Source organism: Balaenoptera acutorostrata, chromosome 14 (genome assembly GCF_949987535.1).
Source record: "Balaenoptera acutorostrata chromosome 14, mBalAcu1.1, whole genome shotgun sequence".
Classification (NCBI taxonomy): Eukaryota; Metazoa; Chordata; class Mammalia; order Artiodactyla; family Balaenopteridae; genus Balaenoptera; species Balaenoptera acutorostrata.
In genome coordinates this window covers 72,928,345-72,949,830 of record NC_080077.1, presented here as the reverse complement: position 1 = coordinate 72,949,830, position 21,486 = coordinate 72,928,345, and the positions used below count along the sequence as shown (strand labels likewise).

Below are 21,486 nucleotides of genomic sequence, written 5' to 3'. Positions count from 1 at the left end.
GGAAGCAGGACTGTCCGGGAATGTCAGACATGTGGTATTATTTAAGGCTGAATCCCCCAGGGCTGGGAACGGTACTGCTGTTGGGATATTGTGCTCTGCAGCGATCGCCCTGGTGGGGAATGGGGTCGGAGCTGAGACCGCACTCTTGTGGGTGAGAGGTCAGATTTCCCCCGAAGGGAGGGGTGTTTGCGCTCCCAGGCGTCCTGGGAAGAGTCAGATCCTGGGTCAGGAAATAGGGACTCAGAAAAGTCTTAAACAGCGTATTCCTTGCAGACCGAGATGGGTCCCCTCTGTGTCTGTCAGTGTTGTTCGTGCTGGATCAGAAACAATAGTGAACATTCTGTGATTCTGACGGATGCTCAATTCCAGGGCTCCTGCCCACAAACTGCGCACGGCGAACACCTAATTCACTTGCTGCTTTGCTTATTCCCGAAGGTCTGTGAGGGGTCCTGCAGCATGTCTGGCTTCCTCAAGGTATCTAGGGGGTAGTGGGTGGACAAGCATTAACTTGGGAATGACTTGGGTTCAAGTTCTCCAGAAACCACTTATTTGCATTTCTTCACCAAACCACTACTGTGCCCTCCTCCGTCTATTCACTGGTAAAAGGGAAAAAACAATACTTGTCTTCTCTATTTTCCAAGGATCTGGTGAGGATGAAATAAAAGAAAGAATGTGAAAGTGATCCATAAACCATGAAGCATTATTTATTCCCATACACTCCTGCCTCAGGCCGTTTGCACTAGCGGTTGCTCTGCCTGGAATCCTCTTATATCCTAATGGTTGTACCCTTACTTTCTTCAAGTGTCTGCCAACTGTCACTTCATCAGAGAGCACTTCTCTGGCTGCTTTGTATAAAATAGTGATCTTCCTGACTCCACTGCTTTTGACACTTGTCCTAACCCTGCTTTATTTTTCTCCAGAGCCCTTGCCACCATCTGACATATATATTTTGTATATTCTTCAATTGACTCCATAAAGAGGAGGATTTTGGGCTGTTTATTCACTGCTATCTCCCTAGGGTCTAGAACAGTGCCTGACACATAGTAAGCACTTAATATTGTTGAATGAATGAATGAAATGATTCATTGTAAGATATTATTAGAGTTGCCCAAGTCTCCACAATATAAATATACCCCAAAGTTACAGAGGAATCATTTCCCATCACTGTTGTCCAAATGCTGCTGCATTGTACAAACTACTGAGAGGCCTGGGATGAAACTCAGAATTGTCTCCAAGCTCTTAGATGTTTTGCCTGGCCTGGCTCATTTTGAAGTATGACTGTGAAAGCCTCAAATTTATGTGTGGCTTTTTCCTCTGTTTTTCAAGCCATTAGACCTCAAGAACAAAAATTGCATCCGCAAATGACTACACAAGGCTCCCTATGAACAGAGGTCTCCTGCAGGTCTAATAAAAAGATAACAGAAACTCTATAGATTTCTCATATGTAGAATAGGGATTATCATACCTCTTCCCAGTGTTGTCTTGATGATTGATAGTCTATGATCTTGTAAGTTGTCTGGTAGAAGAGGCACAACAGGGAGAATTCTTGGAAAATAATAATTCCCTTTCCTTTCTGCTTCAGCTTAATTTCTGCTCTCCCATTGAATTTCTATACTGAGCAAAATCAGTGAGTTCTCTCCCCAGGCTCTGACTCTTCTGATGATTTGAAAGCTCCTATGTTTCTTTAGATGAGCTTAGTCATTATCATTAGTGTATTCTTCATTTCAATTAAAAAAATAAACAATTGTTTAAAAAAAAAGGAAAAAAGATAACAGAAGCAAAGCGTATTCAATTTCTCTTTTCCCGGTGTGTTTCCTTTAGACTTGTTGCCTGAGTTTCTCTGTCTTTCTCCGGATTTCTCTGAGAATCCTGTCTGCTCTCGATGGCTTTTCTAATACAATGCAGTGTTTGCAGAGTGTATTTATTCTTCAACACAACATTCTGAGCCTTCTTAAACTTGGTTTTCTAGAGAGTTGAAAGGCATTCCCTCCTGCTCTGATGCTTGTCACCTCTCTGATCCTGTCAGCTCTCCCCTCCACCCACACGGGTCTCCTGGAACATACCAAGCCCGATCCCATCTCGGGGCCTTTGTTGTGGAACTCTCTTCCTGCAGACACATGCTTAGCTCACTCACTTCTTTCAATTGTTTGCTCAAATTCCACCTGCACAATGGGGCCAATGTTGACCACCTTACTTAACTTTGCAAACACCCCCCTCCTCTTGCCTCACAGCCACTTCCCCAATACCAGCCTTCCTCATCCTCCTAAACCCTTTTTTCCATCTTCTCTTTTTTTTTCATAGCATTTATTATCTTCTAATTCATTATATAATTTACCTTTTATTTGCATGTATTGTTTGTTGTCTGACTCCCTCCTTCTAGAACATTAGCTCCATGAGAGTAGAGATTGCTTTTGTTTTTTGTTTTTTGTTTTTCTCATTTCTGTACTCCAAGGATCAAGGGCAGGACTAGGCCCAGGGAAAACGGTCAATAAATAGTGTTGAAGAAACGAATTGACTTTAAAAATGAGTGAGGTGATTTGCATATTGCTGGCTTTCCTTGTCCTGACTAGTAATTGTAGGCTTTCTGAAATCCTAATTCTTTGTAAAATGTATGGCATCTAATTTGCTTCTCTTTCCTTCATAGAAGCATGATGCTACTGAACAATACTTCAATTCCAGGAGCATGAACTGAAAACCTCCTAGGAATCAGGCAGTCCTACATAGTCCCTGACTTTAAGAACACAGACAGAAATGTAAGCAAATAAATTATAATTTAGTATCATAAGAACAATAGTGGAAGCATACTCAAAATAAAGAGACAGCCCAGGGGGAAGAGATCTGGAATCTTCATGTGGGATGGGAGAAGGTTATCAAGGAAGCCTTCCCAGAAGAGGTGCTGTTAGAGCTGAACAGGGGTTTCTCAAGATGAATCAGACTTGGAAATAGACAAGCAAAGTAAGGAAGGTCATTCCAGGCAGAGGGAACAGCATGAATGAAGCCATCAAGCAGTGTGGTACCTATGGGGATCTATAAGTTCAGTATTGCTGTTCCACAAAATGCAAGATAATTGGTTCCTTTTGGGAAAATAACAATAACGATAGCCTATACACAGGGTGCCTTCCACGTGCCAGGCAGCGTTCTAAGTCTTTATACGTTAGCACGTTCAATCTTCCCAGCAATCCTGGAGCATAGGCACTATTATTGTTCCTATTTTGTAGATGGAAAAACTGAGGCACAGAGAGATTACTATATAAGATGATAATACTGCACAGGTTCTAAGGAAATAGGATATATTTTTTCTTTTTATTAAATCATTTTTTGTTTTTTTTTGAATTTTTGCATTTTATATATTTTTTATACAGCAGGTTCTTATTAGTTATCCATTTTATACATATTAGTGTATATATGTCAATCCCAATCTCCCCATTTTTTATTTTCTTAAAGCAGCTATTTTAAAAAGTCTGGTCTAGCTGTCCAGGACTGATATACTCAGAGGAGAGCAAGAAAGAGTAATTGGTGATTAAAGGAAGAGAGAGTTTTTTTTTTTTAAATCTTTGAAAATAGTGTCATTTAAAGTAAAACAATTGTGGTAGTGATGTTGTCTTAGTTCCTTAAGGATTTTTAGTGCACATAAATAGAAAGGATAAATATTTCTTATGCGACTAGTAAGCAAAACAGAGTATGAAAAGTGGAAATAAGTATGTATGCTTTTTAATACTTTACAGAAAGTTATATTAAAACTTTATAAAGGCCCACTGGATATTTATTTTCCCTCCTCCAGTAACAGTCTTAAATAAATATAATTACTTTTGGACAATAAAGTGCTTCAACGTCGTATACTGAAAACCAATAAAAAATACCAGTCACTTGGAGGAGGTCCTGTTTGGAGGCTGACCTGGCCCTTACACAGCAGAGTCAGAAGGTGAAAGGTTAAAAGTGCATACTTGATCTTAGACTGAACATAAAGTGTAAACTCCGGGTTTGTTTTTTTTTTTAAGCCAAAAGTAGCTTTATTTCCTTCTCTCTTTTTTTTTTAAAGTTAATTAGCCACTAATGTGGACAGTCTCAAGGATCCAAGTCAATTAGGACACTTCGTATGTAACTTTTCCAAGCTGAAGCCGCATGCCCTTTGCATTTATAGCTGATGTACTCTGGATAAAATCTCTTTGCAAGGAACAATAAAAGGCTGAATGATGGAGACCATGAGCTTAAGGTTGATGTCATAAAAGAAGTTCTCAATATTTTGGCACTTCCCTTCTGATGTGAAGTGTGTTATTCTCATTTGGCAGGCGATGGCCAAGTGGAATAAGAGAAGCGTGTGCTAAGCCACTGCGGCTCTAAAGTGACAGCAAAAGGCATTTGCTGCATTTCCCATTTGGATTCTGCAGCCCCTTTGATTCACACCTATTTTTTTCAGATTAGATCTCTGCCATTTTATTTATATATGTCACTACCACATTCAATTCACACATTATAACCTGCCACACAATGTAGCTTTTCTTATCCTTATAGATACAAATGACAGTATTTGACCGTCTTATCTTTAGAATTATTTAGTATCTACCAACAATCAGGATCATTTCTTTTCTTACACTTTATTGAAGTATGATTGACATGAAAAGTTGTACAAATGAACTTATTTACAAAACAGAGATAGAGGCATAGATGTACAAAACAAACATGGTTACCAAGGGGGAAGTGGGGGGGGGGTAGGGATAAATTGGGAGATTGGGATTGACATATATACACTACTGTATATAAAATAGATAACTAATAAGAACCTACTGTATAGCAGGGTGAACTCTACTCAGTACTCTGTAATGACCTATATGGGAAAAGAATCTAAAAAAGAGTAGGTATATGTTTATGTATAACTGATTCACTTAGCTGTGAATCAGTTGTGTGTTAACAAAATCAGCTGTTTGTTGTATTAGCAGAAACTAACACAACACTGTAAATCAACTATACTCCAATAAAAGTTAATTTAAAACGTAAATAAAGGACTTGCCTGGTGGTGCAGTGGTTGAGAATCTGCCTGCCAATGCAGGGGACACGGGTTCGAGCCCTGGTCTGGGAAGATCCCACATGCCGCGGAGCAACTAGGCCCGTGAGCCACAATTTCTGAGCCTGCGCGTCTGGAGCCTGTGCTCTGCAACAAGAGAGGCCGTGATAGTGAGAGGCCCGCGCACCGCGATTAAGAGTGGCCCCCACTTGCCGCAACTGGAGAAGGCACTCGCACAGAAACGAAGACCCAACACAGCCATAAATAAATAAATTAAATAAATAAATAAAATTAAAAAAAAAAATGTGGCTACCAGAAAATTTTTTTTTAAAAGTAAATAAAATAACCTATGTGGTGTTCTAACTCTCCAAAAAAAAAAAAAGAAAAAGAAAAGTTATACATACTTAATGTGTACAACCTGATGAGTTTGGAAATAAGTATACACCCATGAAACCATCACCACAATCTATGCTATACACGTCACCTCCAAAAGTTTACTCCTGTCCTCTTTATTTATTATTATTATTATTTAGTGATAAGACAATTAACATAAGATCTACTCTCTTAGCAAATTTTAAAGTATACAATATGGTATTGTTAACTATACACTCTATGCTGTACAGTAGATCTCTAGGACCTTATTCATCTTGTATAACTGAAACTTGCTGCTTTTTGACTAATACCTCCCCTCTCCACTCTCCCAACCCCTGGTAACCACAGGATCTTTTCGTAATGAGCGCTTGCTGCTCTATTTTTAATACTACCAACATTTCCATTTAAAGGGGGAGACAAGCTTCTCTTATAGCACAGAGTACTACATTTCTAAGTTTAATTTATATTTACGAATATAGATTTACATATACATGTGTATTTTGAGAGCTATTTCAGAGGAAGAGTTGACAAGTATTAATGAATAATTGGACATGGGAGGTGAGCGAAAGGGAGAATTCGAGAACAGTCCTGAGGTTTCTGGCTTGAGCAAATCTGTGAATGGTGATGCCTTTCAAAGCCCAAATGGAACAGGGCCCATTTGAATACACTGGGCTTGAGGTGTCTGTGGGATGTCCAGGTGGAGAGGGCCAGTGGGTGGTTGGATGTTTGGCTTTGAAGCTCAGGATGGGTTTGTGGTGAAGATAAGGCACAGGGGTCATCAGCATCAAGGAGGCAATGGAAGCCAAAGATGTAGGTAAGCCCATCAATCAGAACAAGTAGAAATTGAAGAGGAGACAACATCCCAAGGAAGCCCAATGTTTGAGGAGCTCTAGTGGAAGAGAAGTCACAGATGGACTGAGAAGGAGCATCCAGAGGGGACACGAGGAAAATAAGGAGTACGGGGCCCTAGAAGCAAAAGAAAGCCCACATTTCAAGGAGCCAAGGGGGCTCAACAGCCACGGGGTCACAAAAGATCATAACTGCAAAGTCACCTCTGGAGTTAGCGATGATGACATAAGTGACCTTGACAGGATCACTTGCAGTTGATAAGTTGGGGATCATCCCATTATAATAATAGAAACAATCATCTTAAATTGATGACATGGATCTTTAGAAATTTGCAAAGAACATTTACACGCCTCATTTCATGCTCATAATACTCTTGTTAATTAGATGTGACTGCTTCCATTACATAAATGAGAGAATTAGAAAGTCAAGTAATTATATAATAATAAAATAATAATAATAATAAAAATGGTCTTTCTAAAACATTTACTATGTGCAAAACATTGTACTAAACATTTACTTTGCAAAAAAAGATTGCAATGTAGATTTTATTAACTCAATTTAAGGAAGGTCCAGAGAAATGAGGTAACTTTTCCAGGCTCACACAGCTAGGAAATGGCAGAATGGGGCTTTGAACTCAGATCTGTGGGGTGCTGAAGTCCAAATTCTTTCCACTATTAAAGACTGCCTCACCAGCTGTTCAGGTTTTCAGGCAAATATCACTTTAAAAATTTGTCTTGAAAATCAATATGTATTCTTGAAAACGTTGACAGAAATCCAATTTTGCAAACTGAATTATTTCCCTTCTTGTTTATGTTATAATTTAAAAGATGTGTCTTCCATGGGAGGAAAATTCACTTTAAACATAGTATTTGGCTGCACAGAAATCATCCATTGAAGGTAAAATGTTAACCTCTGTAATAAAATATTAACCACAGAATTCTATAATGCAATACTATACTGAAGACAGTGCTGGATTCCATAAATAGAGAGGAGCCCCTTGAGGTAAGGAAGGAAAGAATGCTGCCCTGTTGGAGAAACTTCTGAGGGAAAATTTGCTTCCAAGATGGTGGCTCAGACAAACCTTCTATATCTTTTTCTTCCACTTGACAAATATCTGACATTTTTTGTTTTAGTAGTGAAGCTGCAAGTGCCTAGCATTCAGTTTCTACCACATTAATGATAAAACATGAACTATATTTTAGATTTTAGAAACAAACATATATATTGTATATATATGATTTTTTTCTTCTAATAAACTAATCAGTTGGTGAGAAATTAAAGCTAAGTTTGGACCTATGTTGTGTGTGTATGTGATTCATTCCATAATTCTTCAACTTTTCTGTATGTTTTTTAAATTTTCCTAATAAAATGTTATTTAAAAAAAAATTAAAATGAAGAAAAGAAAGAACACCAAAGCACCAGGAATGTAATAAGCTCTAGATCCAAGAAAGAAAGTTTACTCTATGAATATAGCTGAATTGTCTCCCCAAAGTACTCAACTGTCTTCATTTCAACTATTAATATTGAGTTATTTTATGAGAAAGTTTAGATCCAGATAGAACTAAAATAGAGCTGATTTCTGTCCACTAATTTGTCTCCATAACAAAGTTACCAAAGCTTTCACATTTCTCTCGTTTTATTTCCATTTCCAGGAAATCATGAAAAGTATGGCACTGGTTCATAGAAGTTTTAGAATATAAATTGAATTTATAGTTAGTAAATGAGTTATGATATAAGCTAATTATAAAGCAAACTGACTTTATAATTTTATTTTTAATCAGGAAGTAAGGTAATCTTATGACCTAAAGTTTGGAGAAAAGAGAAAAAAAATCCTCCTCCTTAAATACAATGGTTATAATTTTTATATATATTTTTCTGGTCTTTTATTTCGTAAAGATGCTTTTAAATAGTTGCAAACGTACAGGTTTAGACCCTGCTTTTTTCACTTAGTGTTATATATTAAGTGTTTTTCTATGTCAACATATTTAACATATTAAAGGTTGCATAACCCTTTACTATTATAAACAGTGCTGTGATGAATCTTCAACTGTATGGCTTGTTTTACATTTTGGATTAGATTGCTGGAAGTGGAATTACTGGGTCAAAGAGCAAGAAATTTTAATAGCTCTGTGTATTAATAAATTGCTTTCCAAAAGTGTTGTACTAATTTATATTGTAAACGTAATGTAGAAAGTCATCTTTGCCAGCATTGAGTATTATAACTTCTCAAAGTTTGCAAATGATTGTCCCTTATTGTTTGCATTTGTATTTCTATAAAATATTTTAAAACAGACTCCTTCTGCCTACCATGTGAGTTGACAAGCAGGAAGTATGACAGTCAGTGGATTTCATGATCCTTCTGGTTATAATTAAGTGTTTCCCTATTGCCTACCACAGCAAATTCAAATTCCGAGCTCTTGTCTTCAAAGTCCTGGACCAATCCTCCACCTCCTCTCCTGTCGTGACAGCTCCCTCCCAATGTGTCTCAAAGTTCGCTGAGAAGGATCACCTGGGCTGCTTGGTAAACACACACATGAAGGCTCTGAGCCCCACTGGATGCCCCTGAGTTTGGACCTCTGGGGTGGGGAACCCGTATATTACCCTCTGCATTTGTTTCTTCATGAATCTCCTCGGCTTCCTTTCTTTTATAGACTTTTATGCCAGGAATAGTCAGATTAATTTCAAAACTCATTTAGGAGACTATTTTCCCTAGGAAGTCTGCATAGATTAGGCAAGAAACGAATTCAATATTAGTACTAAAGTGATGAAATATAGCTAAAAGTGAATGATGATGGTCTTTGCCATCTGCAAACATACTTCGTTCTTAAATATGGAAGAAGTAGAGCTATTCCAGTGGGGGACCCAGGTGGCTATATGCTCCTGATCTAAGCAGACTGACTCACCCCCCTAGAGGGAGAAACAGAAAAGTCCATGTGAAGAGAGGGTTAGATATGCTGGAGACCATTGGGGAGGGTGGGGTGGGGTGGAGTGTGAGGGTCAGCCTTTGAGAAAGTCAAGGCAGCTTGAATGGGAAAGTAGGGACTTACCAGGTCTAGGAGGGCCCCCAATTCTTCAGATCATGGTAGGGAAATATTTTCTTCATTTCTGTTATGACTATTTCAGTCTCAGGCTGATGAAGCCAAGAAAAAGACGTGCCATGTTGCACAATAATTACAATGTCCACGATGTCGCAGATAATATTTTTAAGTACGCATAGTGTGCCTGGCATGGTGCTAAGTTCCCTTCGTCAGGCATGATTTCATTTTAACCCTCGTGCCACCACCTCGCGCATGAAGTAGGCACTGATACGATCCTTCCCGTGTTACAGAATAATAAATGATCCTGAAGTCACCTCACAAACATCCAAATATCTTGGACCTTTGTTGGCTGTTTTCTTATATAGGATTGTAAATTCCCCAAGGTTGTCAACCATGTCTTCTATGGTTGACATGGATAGACATGTCTTCCATGTCTTCAAGTACTCACAGGAGGCAGGGCTGGAGACAGAGCCCAATCAGGTAGCTGCTCAACATATGAATTGAACTATAATGAAAGAAAAAGAATGATTAAAAGATCTCTTGGGATTTTCTATTAAAAGATTTTTCTTGACAAATTACAAAATGGGTTTCTTCAAAAACCACCATAATCATTTGGGCCTTCCTTCTGCCACCTCCTCCCACCCCTTGCCCAGCAAACCCTTGGAAGTTCCTTTTCCTTTTGGGTCCAGGTTAAAACCGAGCAATTCAAATTATCAACCACTAGGCTTTTATTTTTCCAGACAATTGGCAAAGGCCTCAGAGTCAGTAAACAATATTGTTTCTATTCCCTTGAAGTAAGCACATATTTTAAAATGCAAACTTGGATGCATTTTACATAGGTCAAATCTTGGTCAAAATGATCGAATGGCTTGATTCCCACCTCTCATGCTGATGAGTGGAGGCCCATCATTGAGCTAAAACATCACACATGCTCAGGTCTTAGAAGGCCCCCAGGAGGCCCAAGTCGGTGTCGGCACAACACATTTTTTTCAGCTTGAATTACGTGTTTGGGCTTAGATTCGTATTTCCTATTAAAGCTACTGGAGGGGAGCAAATGAGTAAGAACTCTGACAAACCCACTTCGCCCCAGCTGGGTGCTGGCAGCCCTTCTCCAGCTCCCATAGACAAAGCATGGCTCTCTCCACCTCCCACCCTCCAAGGCAGAACAGCGCTCTGTGCCTGCTGTTCAAAGCCTCTGTTTCGCAGGTCCAAAATCAGGCTATGGAATAAAACTAGGAAGGTTTTCATGGCTCTGCTATGTATGTCAGAAACTCGGGTAAAAGACTAAGAAAGCCCACACTTACATCCATTCCTAAAGGCTTGAAGGCATCACCGACTTGAAAGGCAGCCAGGGAGACCCTGTCCAGGGTTTGATGCGGATCCTCTTCCTTCTCACTGGACCAGGATGCCGAATGAAGGCTTAAAACACAAAGGAGCCTGGGTTTCCTTCCGTGGACCACAAAAAAGACCTGTGCCTTAAAAGAAAATGTAAGCGAAGCAAGAGGAAGTTTTAGCCCAGCAAGATGACGTAAAGGCTCCTTTTTCCAGCTCCCAGGAAACCCTGTAAAGGTATGAGAGAGGCTCCCTCCTATGCATTTCTTAAAAGTTGCTGTTCTCCCAGATTATCCCTCTTAGAGCTTGAAACTGAAATGTCTTCCCCCGATGATGACGTGACATTGAGCTTCTATTTCTAAAGAAATCCAAAGTAAGCTTGTTACGAATCAGGGTACGATGCTTAGGTAACGCTGCTGACTTTTCCTGCCAAGTCTACCTTAAACCGTATTTTAAGGGCAATTGATTCTAAAGGCATTGATAATGATAAAGAAAAAAGAAAAAGCTATTTTTTAATTGCAAAAGAGGTCCATTATTTTGGGAGCTAGTCAAGTTCTTGGAAGACTTACACCTATGCACCTAAGAGTGGCTGTGACTCCTTCTACTTGGCTCTCTCCTTGTTCCTCCTGGCTCCTTATCAATCTTTATCCACTCCCAGTTTGCGGTTGTTTTATCCCCAGCTAAGAAACGATGCACTTCCATATGCCACACTCCCCAACCCCAGCTCTGACCTTAGAAATGACCCAAAGTTGATCTTGATACTCTGCATACAACCGATGAGAGAAAGTGGCTTTCTAGAGATTGGAATATCCATAGTAGAATGAGACAACAGTGCCAGAAAAGTTGAATCCTATGTACAAATCTGTCAGCGTGTCCCCTGTAGCACCACGCTGGCAATGCAGTGTGCGAAGGGCATCTGTCAGCAATGCTTTTCAAACCTCCTGTAAATTTCAATAAGAGAAAAATAAACTAATGAACTCCGAACATTAATTTTAATTTAAAAATTTGTTTCTACTTCATTGTTTTGCTCTGTTTTATTTCGTTGAATTTTGGTGTGGAAAGGATGCTAAGAGGACAATTGATGTCCTCTTCCACTTTGTGAACGAGGAAACCAAGCCACCAAGCACTGTCTTATGGTGGCCACAGAACTTATTCATGTCAGAATTACAACTTAAAGGCCCAATGCTTTGCTAATTTCTATTGTTTATTTTTTAAACAACACCAGAATAGGAGTAAAAGAGAGCTTTCACTCCTATTACAAAACATGATATGTTTAATTTTTAAGATAAATTTATATTTCTGAGTTTTGTATTTCTAAGCCCCCTTTTCCCCCAGATATCTTTTTTCTTCAACATTTTTCTCTGTCTCCTAATACTCTTGGTATCTTCAGCCTTTTAATTTTTCTGATTTTTCCCCCTGCATTTGATCTTTAATCCCCTTGGTTCTCCCTCTCTCTCTCTCTCTCTCTCTCTCTCTCTCTCTCATCAACTTCTATAATCCATTTGTGTACATCATTTTCCTTCCTCAACATTTTCTTATATCTCATTCCTATTTTCTCTTTATTCTTTTTAAACTTCTTTCCGGAACCTCTACCTCTCCCGCTGCGTTCCTTTTCATCTTGTTTCTATCTGTATTCCTTCCTTCTTGAATGCTGTTCTATTAGACCATTTTTAACCCTTTCTTCATTTTTTATCTCCTCCTTTTTTGTCCTGTTTCAACATGACCTCTTTGTTTCACTGCCCTTTCCACACAGCAATGAAGGATATGTGACCGAGTTTGTGTGTGTGTGTGTGTGTGTGTGTGTGTGTGTGTGCACGCACGCGTGCACACATGCATTTAGAATTACTTGGGGAAGGGGTGGAGAAAAGGGGAGAAGAGATTGAGGGAGACACCAAAGAATGTGTTCATAGAAGGAGAAATGCTTTGCTTATTCTCTCCCTGGGGACGTTAATCAGAGAGTTTCGTTTCTAATGCCCGTTTAATAAATACAAGTTATGTACATATGTTTCCTATATAAAAGTATCCTGAATCAGTACTGTATGTGTGAAATGTTTCAATTTTCCTAAAACATTCTAAAACTTATTCCAGATCCATTGTACAAATAGTTAAGGAGGAACGGGATTGCTTTCTGAGTTTCATTTGGACCTATTTCAAGTGTAATAAACACATGTTAAGATTATGTTTTGAACATCACAGAAATGTTTACCAACTATTTTGAGACAACTATAAAATTACCATGGTAGCATTGAGTAAAGTTACTTGCTACTTTCTATACAAGAAAAATCTAGATATTTAAGCATAGTATTACTTAAAAAATTAATTTTTTCTGGGCTCTAGACTTTGAGTGAATTTGGTTAATGTATATTATTTAAGAGTACTGCTTTTTAACAAAAGAAATTTGTTTTATTAATCAGAGTACAGTAATAAACATGACTGTGTGTGTGCGCCTTAAGGATTGATGTCTTAAATATTTATAAAGGTTTATCCTATCTATACCATTAGGCACAAAATGTTTTCCTTTGTTCCATAATCACAGTTCCTTACCCAGCCCCATGACTGAGTAATTCAGAGTTGGAAATGAGCCCATGTATAACTGCATGCGTCTAAGAATCAAATCTTAACAATGACTGAGGACAATCATGGCACAAAAAGAACTTAAATCAGAAATAATTCAGATAACTCTCGTTCATTTCTTAAGTCTGAAAATTATAAAGCATCCTTAAATACTAATGAATAAAAAAATAAATACATGAACAATAGTAATTACCTTATAATTACAAGACCTCTGCTTAAAATCTTGTAAAAGGATCTTTCCTCACAGACTGCTTTTCGGTCATCTTATATTGGTGAGTTTGCCTGGTGTTCTCCCAGATGACCTGGGTTCAACATCTGCTCCGAGGAAAGATTCTCCTGGCTCAGTAATTAAAATGCAATGATCTTATTACAGTTGGAAAAATGATTTATTCATCTTTATTATACATTGATTTTTGGCATGGCAGAAAACAGGGGAGAGATATTACATGTAATTCCATGGGGCCGGAGATGGGTCTAATATTACCTAATATCTTCAGAACTGACCAGATCAAATTAGACAGTAATCCAGAGTTAGAGAGGCTGACTCACACTTTGAAGAGACGGAACACCGCAGAGGCCATTGAGCACTTGATGAATCAGTGGGATCAGATGGCTTGAAGGAGGGACACTGTTACATACACCTGGTGAGCAGGAATAAAATATATGAATGGTGGGGGAGAAATCAACAGAAACTGACAAAGAAGAAAGATCATCAATGAAATGACACATATGCAAAAAGAACAGAACTGACCTGAAATGCAAAAATAGAATGACCATGTGAGGGAACTATTCTTTCTCTTCTTAGACACAACTGTCTAAGGAGAGACACTATTGTTAAATCATAGTTTGGAAAACTAAACAGTCTGATTTTCTCCTGGCAGAAAGAATATGGGAATGCTGTGCCGCGTTTAATTCATCATTATTCTTTATTAACGAATGAATTTGCTTCTCAATTCCCCACTTTCTTCTAATGCCAAATTCTAAATTAATGCATTTAATTGCCACCCCATCTTAACCTTTTACCTGTATGTAATCAGGTGTATTTATTTTCTAAAATGATTCAGTATTTCTGACCATGGTCTGAAAGTCTATCTTAGTGTTAACGGTACAGAAAATAACATGGCAACAGATTAACAATGTTTTTAATACAAAGGACAATAATACATATAAGAAAAGATGACATTAAAAAATCAGCGATAACTGGGTAGACTGTTCACTTTCATTAAAATGCCTTGAGTCTGTCTGAAAAAAATCAGCTATAATAAATACTTATTAGGTAAATGGAAAAGTCTGTCTCTATAAAATGTTGTGACTCATCATTCTGTTAATCCTAGTTATTCATAATTTTTCTGTTTAAAATAAAATCACATAGAATAAGTCACTAAGTTTTCTCTTTTTGAGAATTATTTTGCATATCCTAGGTTTTTTGCTTTTCATACAAATTTTAGAAATAACATGTTTCTATAAGAAATTCTGCTGGGGCTTTTTATTGGAAGCATCACCAATTTAAGTGATAGTTTTACAATAATGAACCTTCTGACCCACCAGTATGGTACAGGTCTTGGGCATATTTTGTTAAATATATCCCTAAGTATTTAATATTGTCGATGCTGTTATCATTGGTATTTTTTAAATCTCAATTTTCAATTATTTATTGCTAATACATACAAATACAATTGATTGTGTATGTTGACCTGTTATCCTGTGGCTTTGATAAACTCATTTAATTCTAGAATATTTATGGATTCCTAAGCATTTTCTATATGGACCATTATGTCATCTGCAAATAAAGATAGTTTTATGTTCTCCTTTCCCAAAATAAAGGAGAAAAGTTGACATTGATCATTTTAAAAAATTGATTGGAGAATGACATTCTTGACAGACAGAGTGTTTACATGTTTAAAAAACAACTCTATTTATAATGGGGAATTTTTGGAGAATAGTGACTGGAAGAAAAACTATCCATCTTTGTTTAACGATGAAGTTTTAAAATTTTTCCTGTGGAATGGTTTTGTGTCTTAGAAAACCACGATGGCTTCTGCTGCTAACAGCTTAAACATGGGGAGAACAGTGTGTTAAGAAAAAAATAAAAATAGGTCCACTTGTTCTTGGAGATTTATAAATCATGAAAACAAGGTTATAACAATTAAGGAAAATATAAGAGGGAAAAAGTCAAGACACAGAAAGACTGAAAAAGAATGTGAGGAATTGCCTTTGGAAATCAATATATCAATAACTTATTATCTGAAAGAATTTCTTGGTTCTTTCCAGAAATACAGGTCTTATGAAACCAAAACCGAATTCATCAACTTCCCCTCCAACACCAGGGTTTTTTTGTTTTTGTTTTTGTTTTTTTCCATTTCTCCATTCTCTTTCATCGGAACCACATTTCCCAGTATCCCAAGTGGAAATCAGTTAGTTATCTTTGGTCCCTTCTTCTCCTTCGCTTTTGACATTCTACCCAAGCGCCAAGCCCCAAGCTCCAAGCCCCAAGCCCCAAGCCCCATGCATTCTGCCTAAAAATTCTCCCGGCACCCACTGCCTCCCATTTTCCCTTCATGCAGGGCATGGCCGCCTACTCTCCATTCCTCCCAGGGTCATCTGAATGTCAATTACTTATCCCACGGGCAGAGGGGCAGAGCGTGCCTCGCACAGTTGCTGGTCAATGGCTCATTCCTTCTCTTTCGCCTCCTCACCTTCTCCAGTTCATGTTAGACCAAGAACCAGGAACACATTCTGCAAACAACTCAAGGACACCATGCCTGTGCTAAACGTCCCACTCCAGGCCCAAGCAGGCTGGTGCTCCCGGCCGGGGTCCCTCTGTCTCTCATGCTACTCTGCCTGCTCACTCCCAAGACCTGCAGTCCCTGGCTCGCCCCTCTTGGGAGGCAGCCCCCAGAACCCCAGCGTTCCCTCCCTGATTCCCCCTCCTCCTCTGGGTTTCTTCATCCATTCCCATCAGTAGCTTTCCTGTTGGCATTTAAATTTCCACTGCTATGTATAACTTTAGAAGTTTCATGGGTATAAGTCGGAGACTACGAGGTAACCATAATCCTTTCCATCTCCCAAAGCATCTAGCAGGGCTCATTAAATGCTTATTGAGTGAATAAGTCAGGAAATCAGTAAACACAGTCTCTTTAACACACATCAGGACTTTTTTTTTTCTAGGCTTTTGGTATTCGCCAAACCAGGATTCTATTAAAATGAAAGGATTTAATTTTTTATTTGCCAAGGCAGGATTCTATTAAAATTAAAGAAACAATTTATGGTTTCAGATTTTTTTGGAGGAGGAAAAAAGGCTTTTGTAACATTTTCAGATAATAAATGACAATGATAATTGTTGACTACTGATCACTATGTGTCAGTCACAGTAAGTATATCAGTTTATTTAATCTTTACAACATTCCTGTAAAAGATTCATATTACTCTTACTTTGCAGGTAAATAAACTAAGGATCAGAGAGGGGAAGCAACTTGCCTAGTGTCACACAGCTAGCCTGTTTCAGGACTAGAATTTAGATTTAGGTAAATCTGGCTCTGTCTTCGTCAGACCAGGTTACCTTAACAAAATACCACAGGCTGAGTAGTGTAAACAACAGAAATTTATTATCTCACAGTTCTGGAGGCTGGAAGTCTAAGATTTAGGTATCAGCATGGTAGGGTGCTGTTGAGATCTCTCTCTTTGGCTTACAGACATCCCCCTTCTCTCTGTGTCCTCATATGTGTCCTCATGTTCCTATTTTATTTTATTTTATTTATTTGTTTATTTTTGGCTGTGTTGGGTCTTCGTTGCTGCGCATGGGCTTTTCTCTAGTTGCAGCGAGCGAGGGCTACTCTTCATTGTGGTGCATGGGCTTCTCACTGCAGTGGCTTCTCCTGTTGCAGAGCACAGGCTCCAGGCGCTCGGGCTTCTGTAGCTGTGGCTCACGGGCTCTAGAGCACAGACTCAGTAGTTGCGGCACATGGGCTTAGTTGCTCAACGGCATGTGGGATCTTCCCAGACCAGGGCTCGAACCCGTGTCCCCTGCATTGGCAGGCGGATTCTTAACCACTGCGCCACCAGGGAAGCCCTCATATTCCTCTTCTTATAAGGCTACCAATCCTATCAGATTAGGACCCCAATTTATGACTTCATTTAACCTTAATTACTTCTTAAAAAGCTCTATCTCCAAATACAATCACATTATGGGCTAGAGCTCCCATATAGGCATTTGGAAGGGACATAAACATTCAGTCCATAATAGGCTCTAAAGAGATGTGGGGATATGGATTGGGCATTACAAAATGAAATCCAAGAAACTGGCTCCCAGAGATAGATGGTCCCAACCACCAATTCATCACAACTTTCAAACTCACAGACTTAGCTTCCAGTAATTCAGCATGCCAGGTCACACTAACACCCCAATCCTACCTTCTCAACAGCCAAGGGATTTCAATTTTTAAAAACAGAGTAACAACTCTTAAAATTTTCCAGCCTGTACTGTTCCGGATTTCATGCAGATTTCAGGATGTGAATTTAGGGGATATGTTTGACATTGAGGGACATAGTTAGGTGAGGCTGCACAGAGGCTGGGATGCCCGTGTTCTGTGGGTGGTGACAACACACACCCACCAGCGCTGGCTGGACTCTGCTCTGGTGATACAAAGGCAGTGGAGAAGCAACCCATAAGGATGTATCTAGTTCTAGGTGGCTCCACTCATAAGACTCCAAAATGCGCAAGCAGAGAAATTTTCTGTAAGGCAGGTGAAAGTTGAACTCCTTGGCTGCTGGAATGGGCATCAGGCTTCCCAGGAAAACAAATCCAGTGTTCAGATTCTTCATGAAAACAGTACTGGCATTTCTACCTTAGAGAACTGATACCCTGTGCCAAGAAGGATCCAGACATTCCTGCATGTCTCCCTTCCCGTGCGGTCATCTCTCAATGATTATTGATATTTCAGAAAAGAGAGGCATTTCGGCAATTTCTGCTTTCATTAAAAACACATCTCACAAATAGTTTTGTCCTTATAAAATTTCTCTTCTTTATTTCATCATCTTTTTTGTTTTTAAACTTTTCCTACTGTAATTTCTTTGGCTGTTGTGAGGCTTTGGTTTACTTATTTCTTTATCATCACCTTTACTCGGGTGGAAATCACTTACAGTGGTGGTGTTTTCCTAGTGTGTTTGCCTCCAAATTCTCTTCTCTCTGCTTCTCTCTAAGACCCTTTCCTGCCCTGCTGCTCTGCATGAAATCTAACAGTATGAACCCAGCATAAAGGTTTTATCCTGACAACTTTTTACTGTTGATTTTTTTTTAAGTGGATTATAGAGAGGCAAAAGGTAAATCTCTTTCCCTCTGTGAGAAGTGGCATGGACATTATTTGATCTAAATTGGAGGATGCTGTAATTCTTCTCCTATAGTTATTAATTCAGTCCATCCAGAGAGAAAATGGGGAGGTGATGTTTCCCAAGCATGCATTACTTAAATATTCACAGTAAAAATAATTGTATAAAAATGACATTAAGGGCTTCCCTGGTGGCGCAGTGGTTGAGAATCTGCCTGCTAATGCAGGGGACACGGGTTCGAGCCCTGGTCTGGGAAGATCCCACATGCCACGGAGCAACTAAGCCCATGAGCCACAACTACTGAGCCTGCGCGTCTGGAGCCTGTGCTCCGCAACAAGAGAGGCCGCGACAGTGAGAGGCCCGCGCACCGCGATGAAGAGTGGCCCCCGCTCGCCACAACTAGAGAAAGCCCTCGCACAGAAACGAAGACCCAGCACAGCCATAAATAATAAAATAAATTAATTAATTTAAAAAAAAAAAAAAGCATACTGAGAACCTATGACTAGTTCAAATATCCCAAATAAAGATCATCACTTTCTAGAAATGTCTGTATGGGGAATAAAAAAAAAAATTAAAAAAAAAAAAAAAACACCTTCCCAATGCGTGTATTCCACAGGTAATATTTCTAGGATTCAAAGCCCACCTTCAAGGAATTTATCTAACTACAAAAATTCCTATATAGCAGGGAGAATATTATTATAGCAACATAAGTGTGACTAAGAAATATTGTATTTCTTTATTTTTAAAAAAATTAACTAATATGAGGTCCCCATCTGGCCCATTTTTTATTGAAAATCTGTATAGCACAGGGAGCTCAGCTTGGCGCTCTGTGACCACCTAGATGGGTGGTGATGGGGGCGGTGGGTGGGAGGGAGGCTCAAGAGGGAGGGGATATATGATGTATACATTCAGCTGATTCACTTCATTGTACAGCAGCGACTAACACAACATTGTAAAGCAATTATACTCCAATAAAAAAATCCTCTATTTCCAAAAAATAAAATAAAAAATAAAATAAAATCTGTACTCTTAAAGATTCTTGCTTTCAATCTCACACTCCCTTTTTCTTCTACACTGATTCTCTTTCACATCCAGTTAATTTCAGGGACTTGGCACTCCTTTTTTAGTTTATCACCATTGTAATGTATTTTGATGTTATATTTGGGAATATAAGCTAGTGGGAAGTTAAGTCTTGGTCACTGTTGGGGCTCCTTCCTCTTCCTTGATAGTCTCATGAGAATCTGGAGGCTTAAGTGGTACCCAGCAGATAGGGGAGGTTGCCTAGTCTTTACTCCATTGTCATCATGGATATCCTCAGCCGTCCATGCCTGTACGCTCCCCTACAGTCCAGGGGCAATTTGCTGATGGGCTACGTGTAGAGCACAGGAATGTTTGCCAAGGCTGTTCCTTGGTCCACGCAGCGGATCCAGCCTCCCTAGGTGTGCCTGGCCTTTCCCTCTGAGGTTCTGCCACTTCCCCAGAGACTGATCTGGGTCAAATACGCCCACTAGTTGAAGTAGCTGCACACCTTTCTACCTTTCCCAAGCTGGGGAATAATATCTTCCTCTTTTCTGTCTTCCTATCCTTGGGCACATTCCTCCCTTGCCTTCTAGAGACATTCCATTTCTTCTATGAGTTCAGGTGTTTACAAAAGACAGGGAGAGCCCAAGACCATAGGCATAGTTGCTCTTAGCAACCAAACTTTCTTTGGACAAAGGGCTGGGGGAGGGAAATACAGGTAGGAAAAGAACTAAATTACCATCTGAATCAATTATTCTGACATACTTGGTGATAGAGTTCTTGCTGTTAGTTTGCTTCCGCCTTTAAGCCAAGGAGAAAAGACATGTTTGCCATGCAGAGATATCAACACGCGATCTTGCTAGGTGAGCACTATCCAAAAAAGCCTAAGAAATTCAGAGGGCAGGAGTTCAGGTACACAGAACTGCTCTCTGGGACTAGCTAGAAAGAGATCTGGCTCATGGGAAAACTTGTTCAGGGAAAAAAATGAGACAGGTTTGAACCAGGAAAGTAAAAGTGTTCAGCCATTTCATTAACAACTCATGGCAGGAAAAAGCAGTAGGAAGGCAGGGGGTGAAAATCAGACATGATCTCAAATTTGGTGCTTTTGTCCACGCTTAGGGGTAGAAAAGGAAGTAACACTAAAGTGTAATGAAAGTACGTAGGTGTAGTCTCTGTATGGTAAGAGTTGGTGTGTTGGCTGTGCTGCTTTACAGTATAAGCTCCAGGTGGGAAACATCTAGTAGATGCTAATCCACGAAGCTGTCCAGCCTTGGCCTTGAACCATGAAAAGAAGCGGTAACATTTTAATTCCTCAAACTAACTGGTACCCAGCTTTTTATCAACCACTAATCACCCCACTAAATCGGATGTTCTTCCTTATCCTCACCCACTTAAAAATGGAACAATCTTAATCCAGGAGGAAAGGGGTGGTGGTCTGGAGGTGGGTATGTTGTATGACACACCATGATGGGGGTTCTGTAGGAAGGGGAGACTTAGAGCTACCTGGTGAGAGAGGGTATTTTTATGGGATATACAAAATCCAGTACTGTGATCTGAAAGAAACAGTAATGGGATGTTGAGGTTACTTTTTCCATCAAAGTTTTCAAGGACTTCAAGCCAAGTTCTGTGAAAAATAAGGTATAGATTTTTGTTGTCTACTTCCTTCACCTAAAAGGTTAGTGAAAAGGCACATGTAGCATTACTGCTATATTCCATTAAATTTAAGTTAAATCATTATTCTATGTTCCACTAAAGAGAAAAATTACCATCAATTAAACTGACACACTATTTTCTTATCATTTAACATTTGTATATTACTGAAAATTATTTTGAGACTCATTTGAGGTATAGATTTCATTATATATCATACTTTTCGGTTCCTGTGTCTTTCTATGTGCATACTAAAACTTCAGTGCCAATTCATGGAGTAATCTTTTTGAAGACATTTTAAAAAACAACTAAACTCAACCTTTT

At 39.1% G+C, this 21,486-nt stretch overlaps 1 long non-coding RNA gene across 6 annotated transcripts in view; it reads right to left on the bottom strand.

Annotated features, from left to right (window-relative positions):
• Nucleotides 1-5,014: 5,014 nt before the first annotated feature.
• LOC103002909 (uncharacterized) overlaps nucleotides 5,015-21,486 on the bottom strand; it is a 324,489-nt gene continuing 308,017 nt past the window's right edge. For 5 of the 6 annotated variants that reach the window (XR_009005216.1, XR_009005217.1, XR_009005215.1 and 2 more), the window contains 6 exons: nucleotides 13,717-13,808; nucleotides 13,361-13,507; nucleotides 11,452-11,534; nucleotides 10,566-10,736; nucleotides 9,710-9,766; nucleotides 5,015-5,149 (listed from right to left, as the gene is read on the bottom strand). This is a non-coding gene — a long non-coding RNA (uncharacterized LOC103002909). The remainder of the gene's footprint in view (nucleotides 5,150-9,709; nucleotides 9,767-10,565; nucleotides 10,737-11,451; nucleotides 11,535-13,360; nucleotides 13,508-13,716; nucleotides 13,809-21,486) is intronic. The other variant, XR_009005214.1, reaches the window with a different exon arrangement.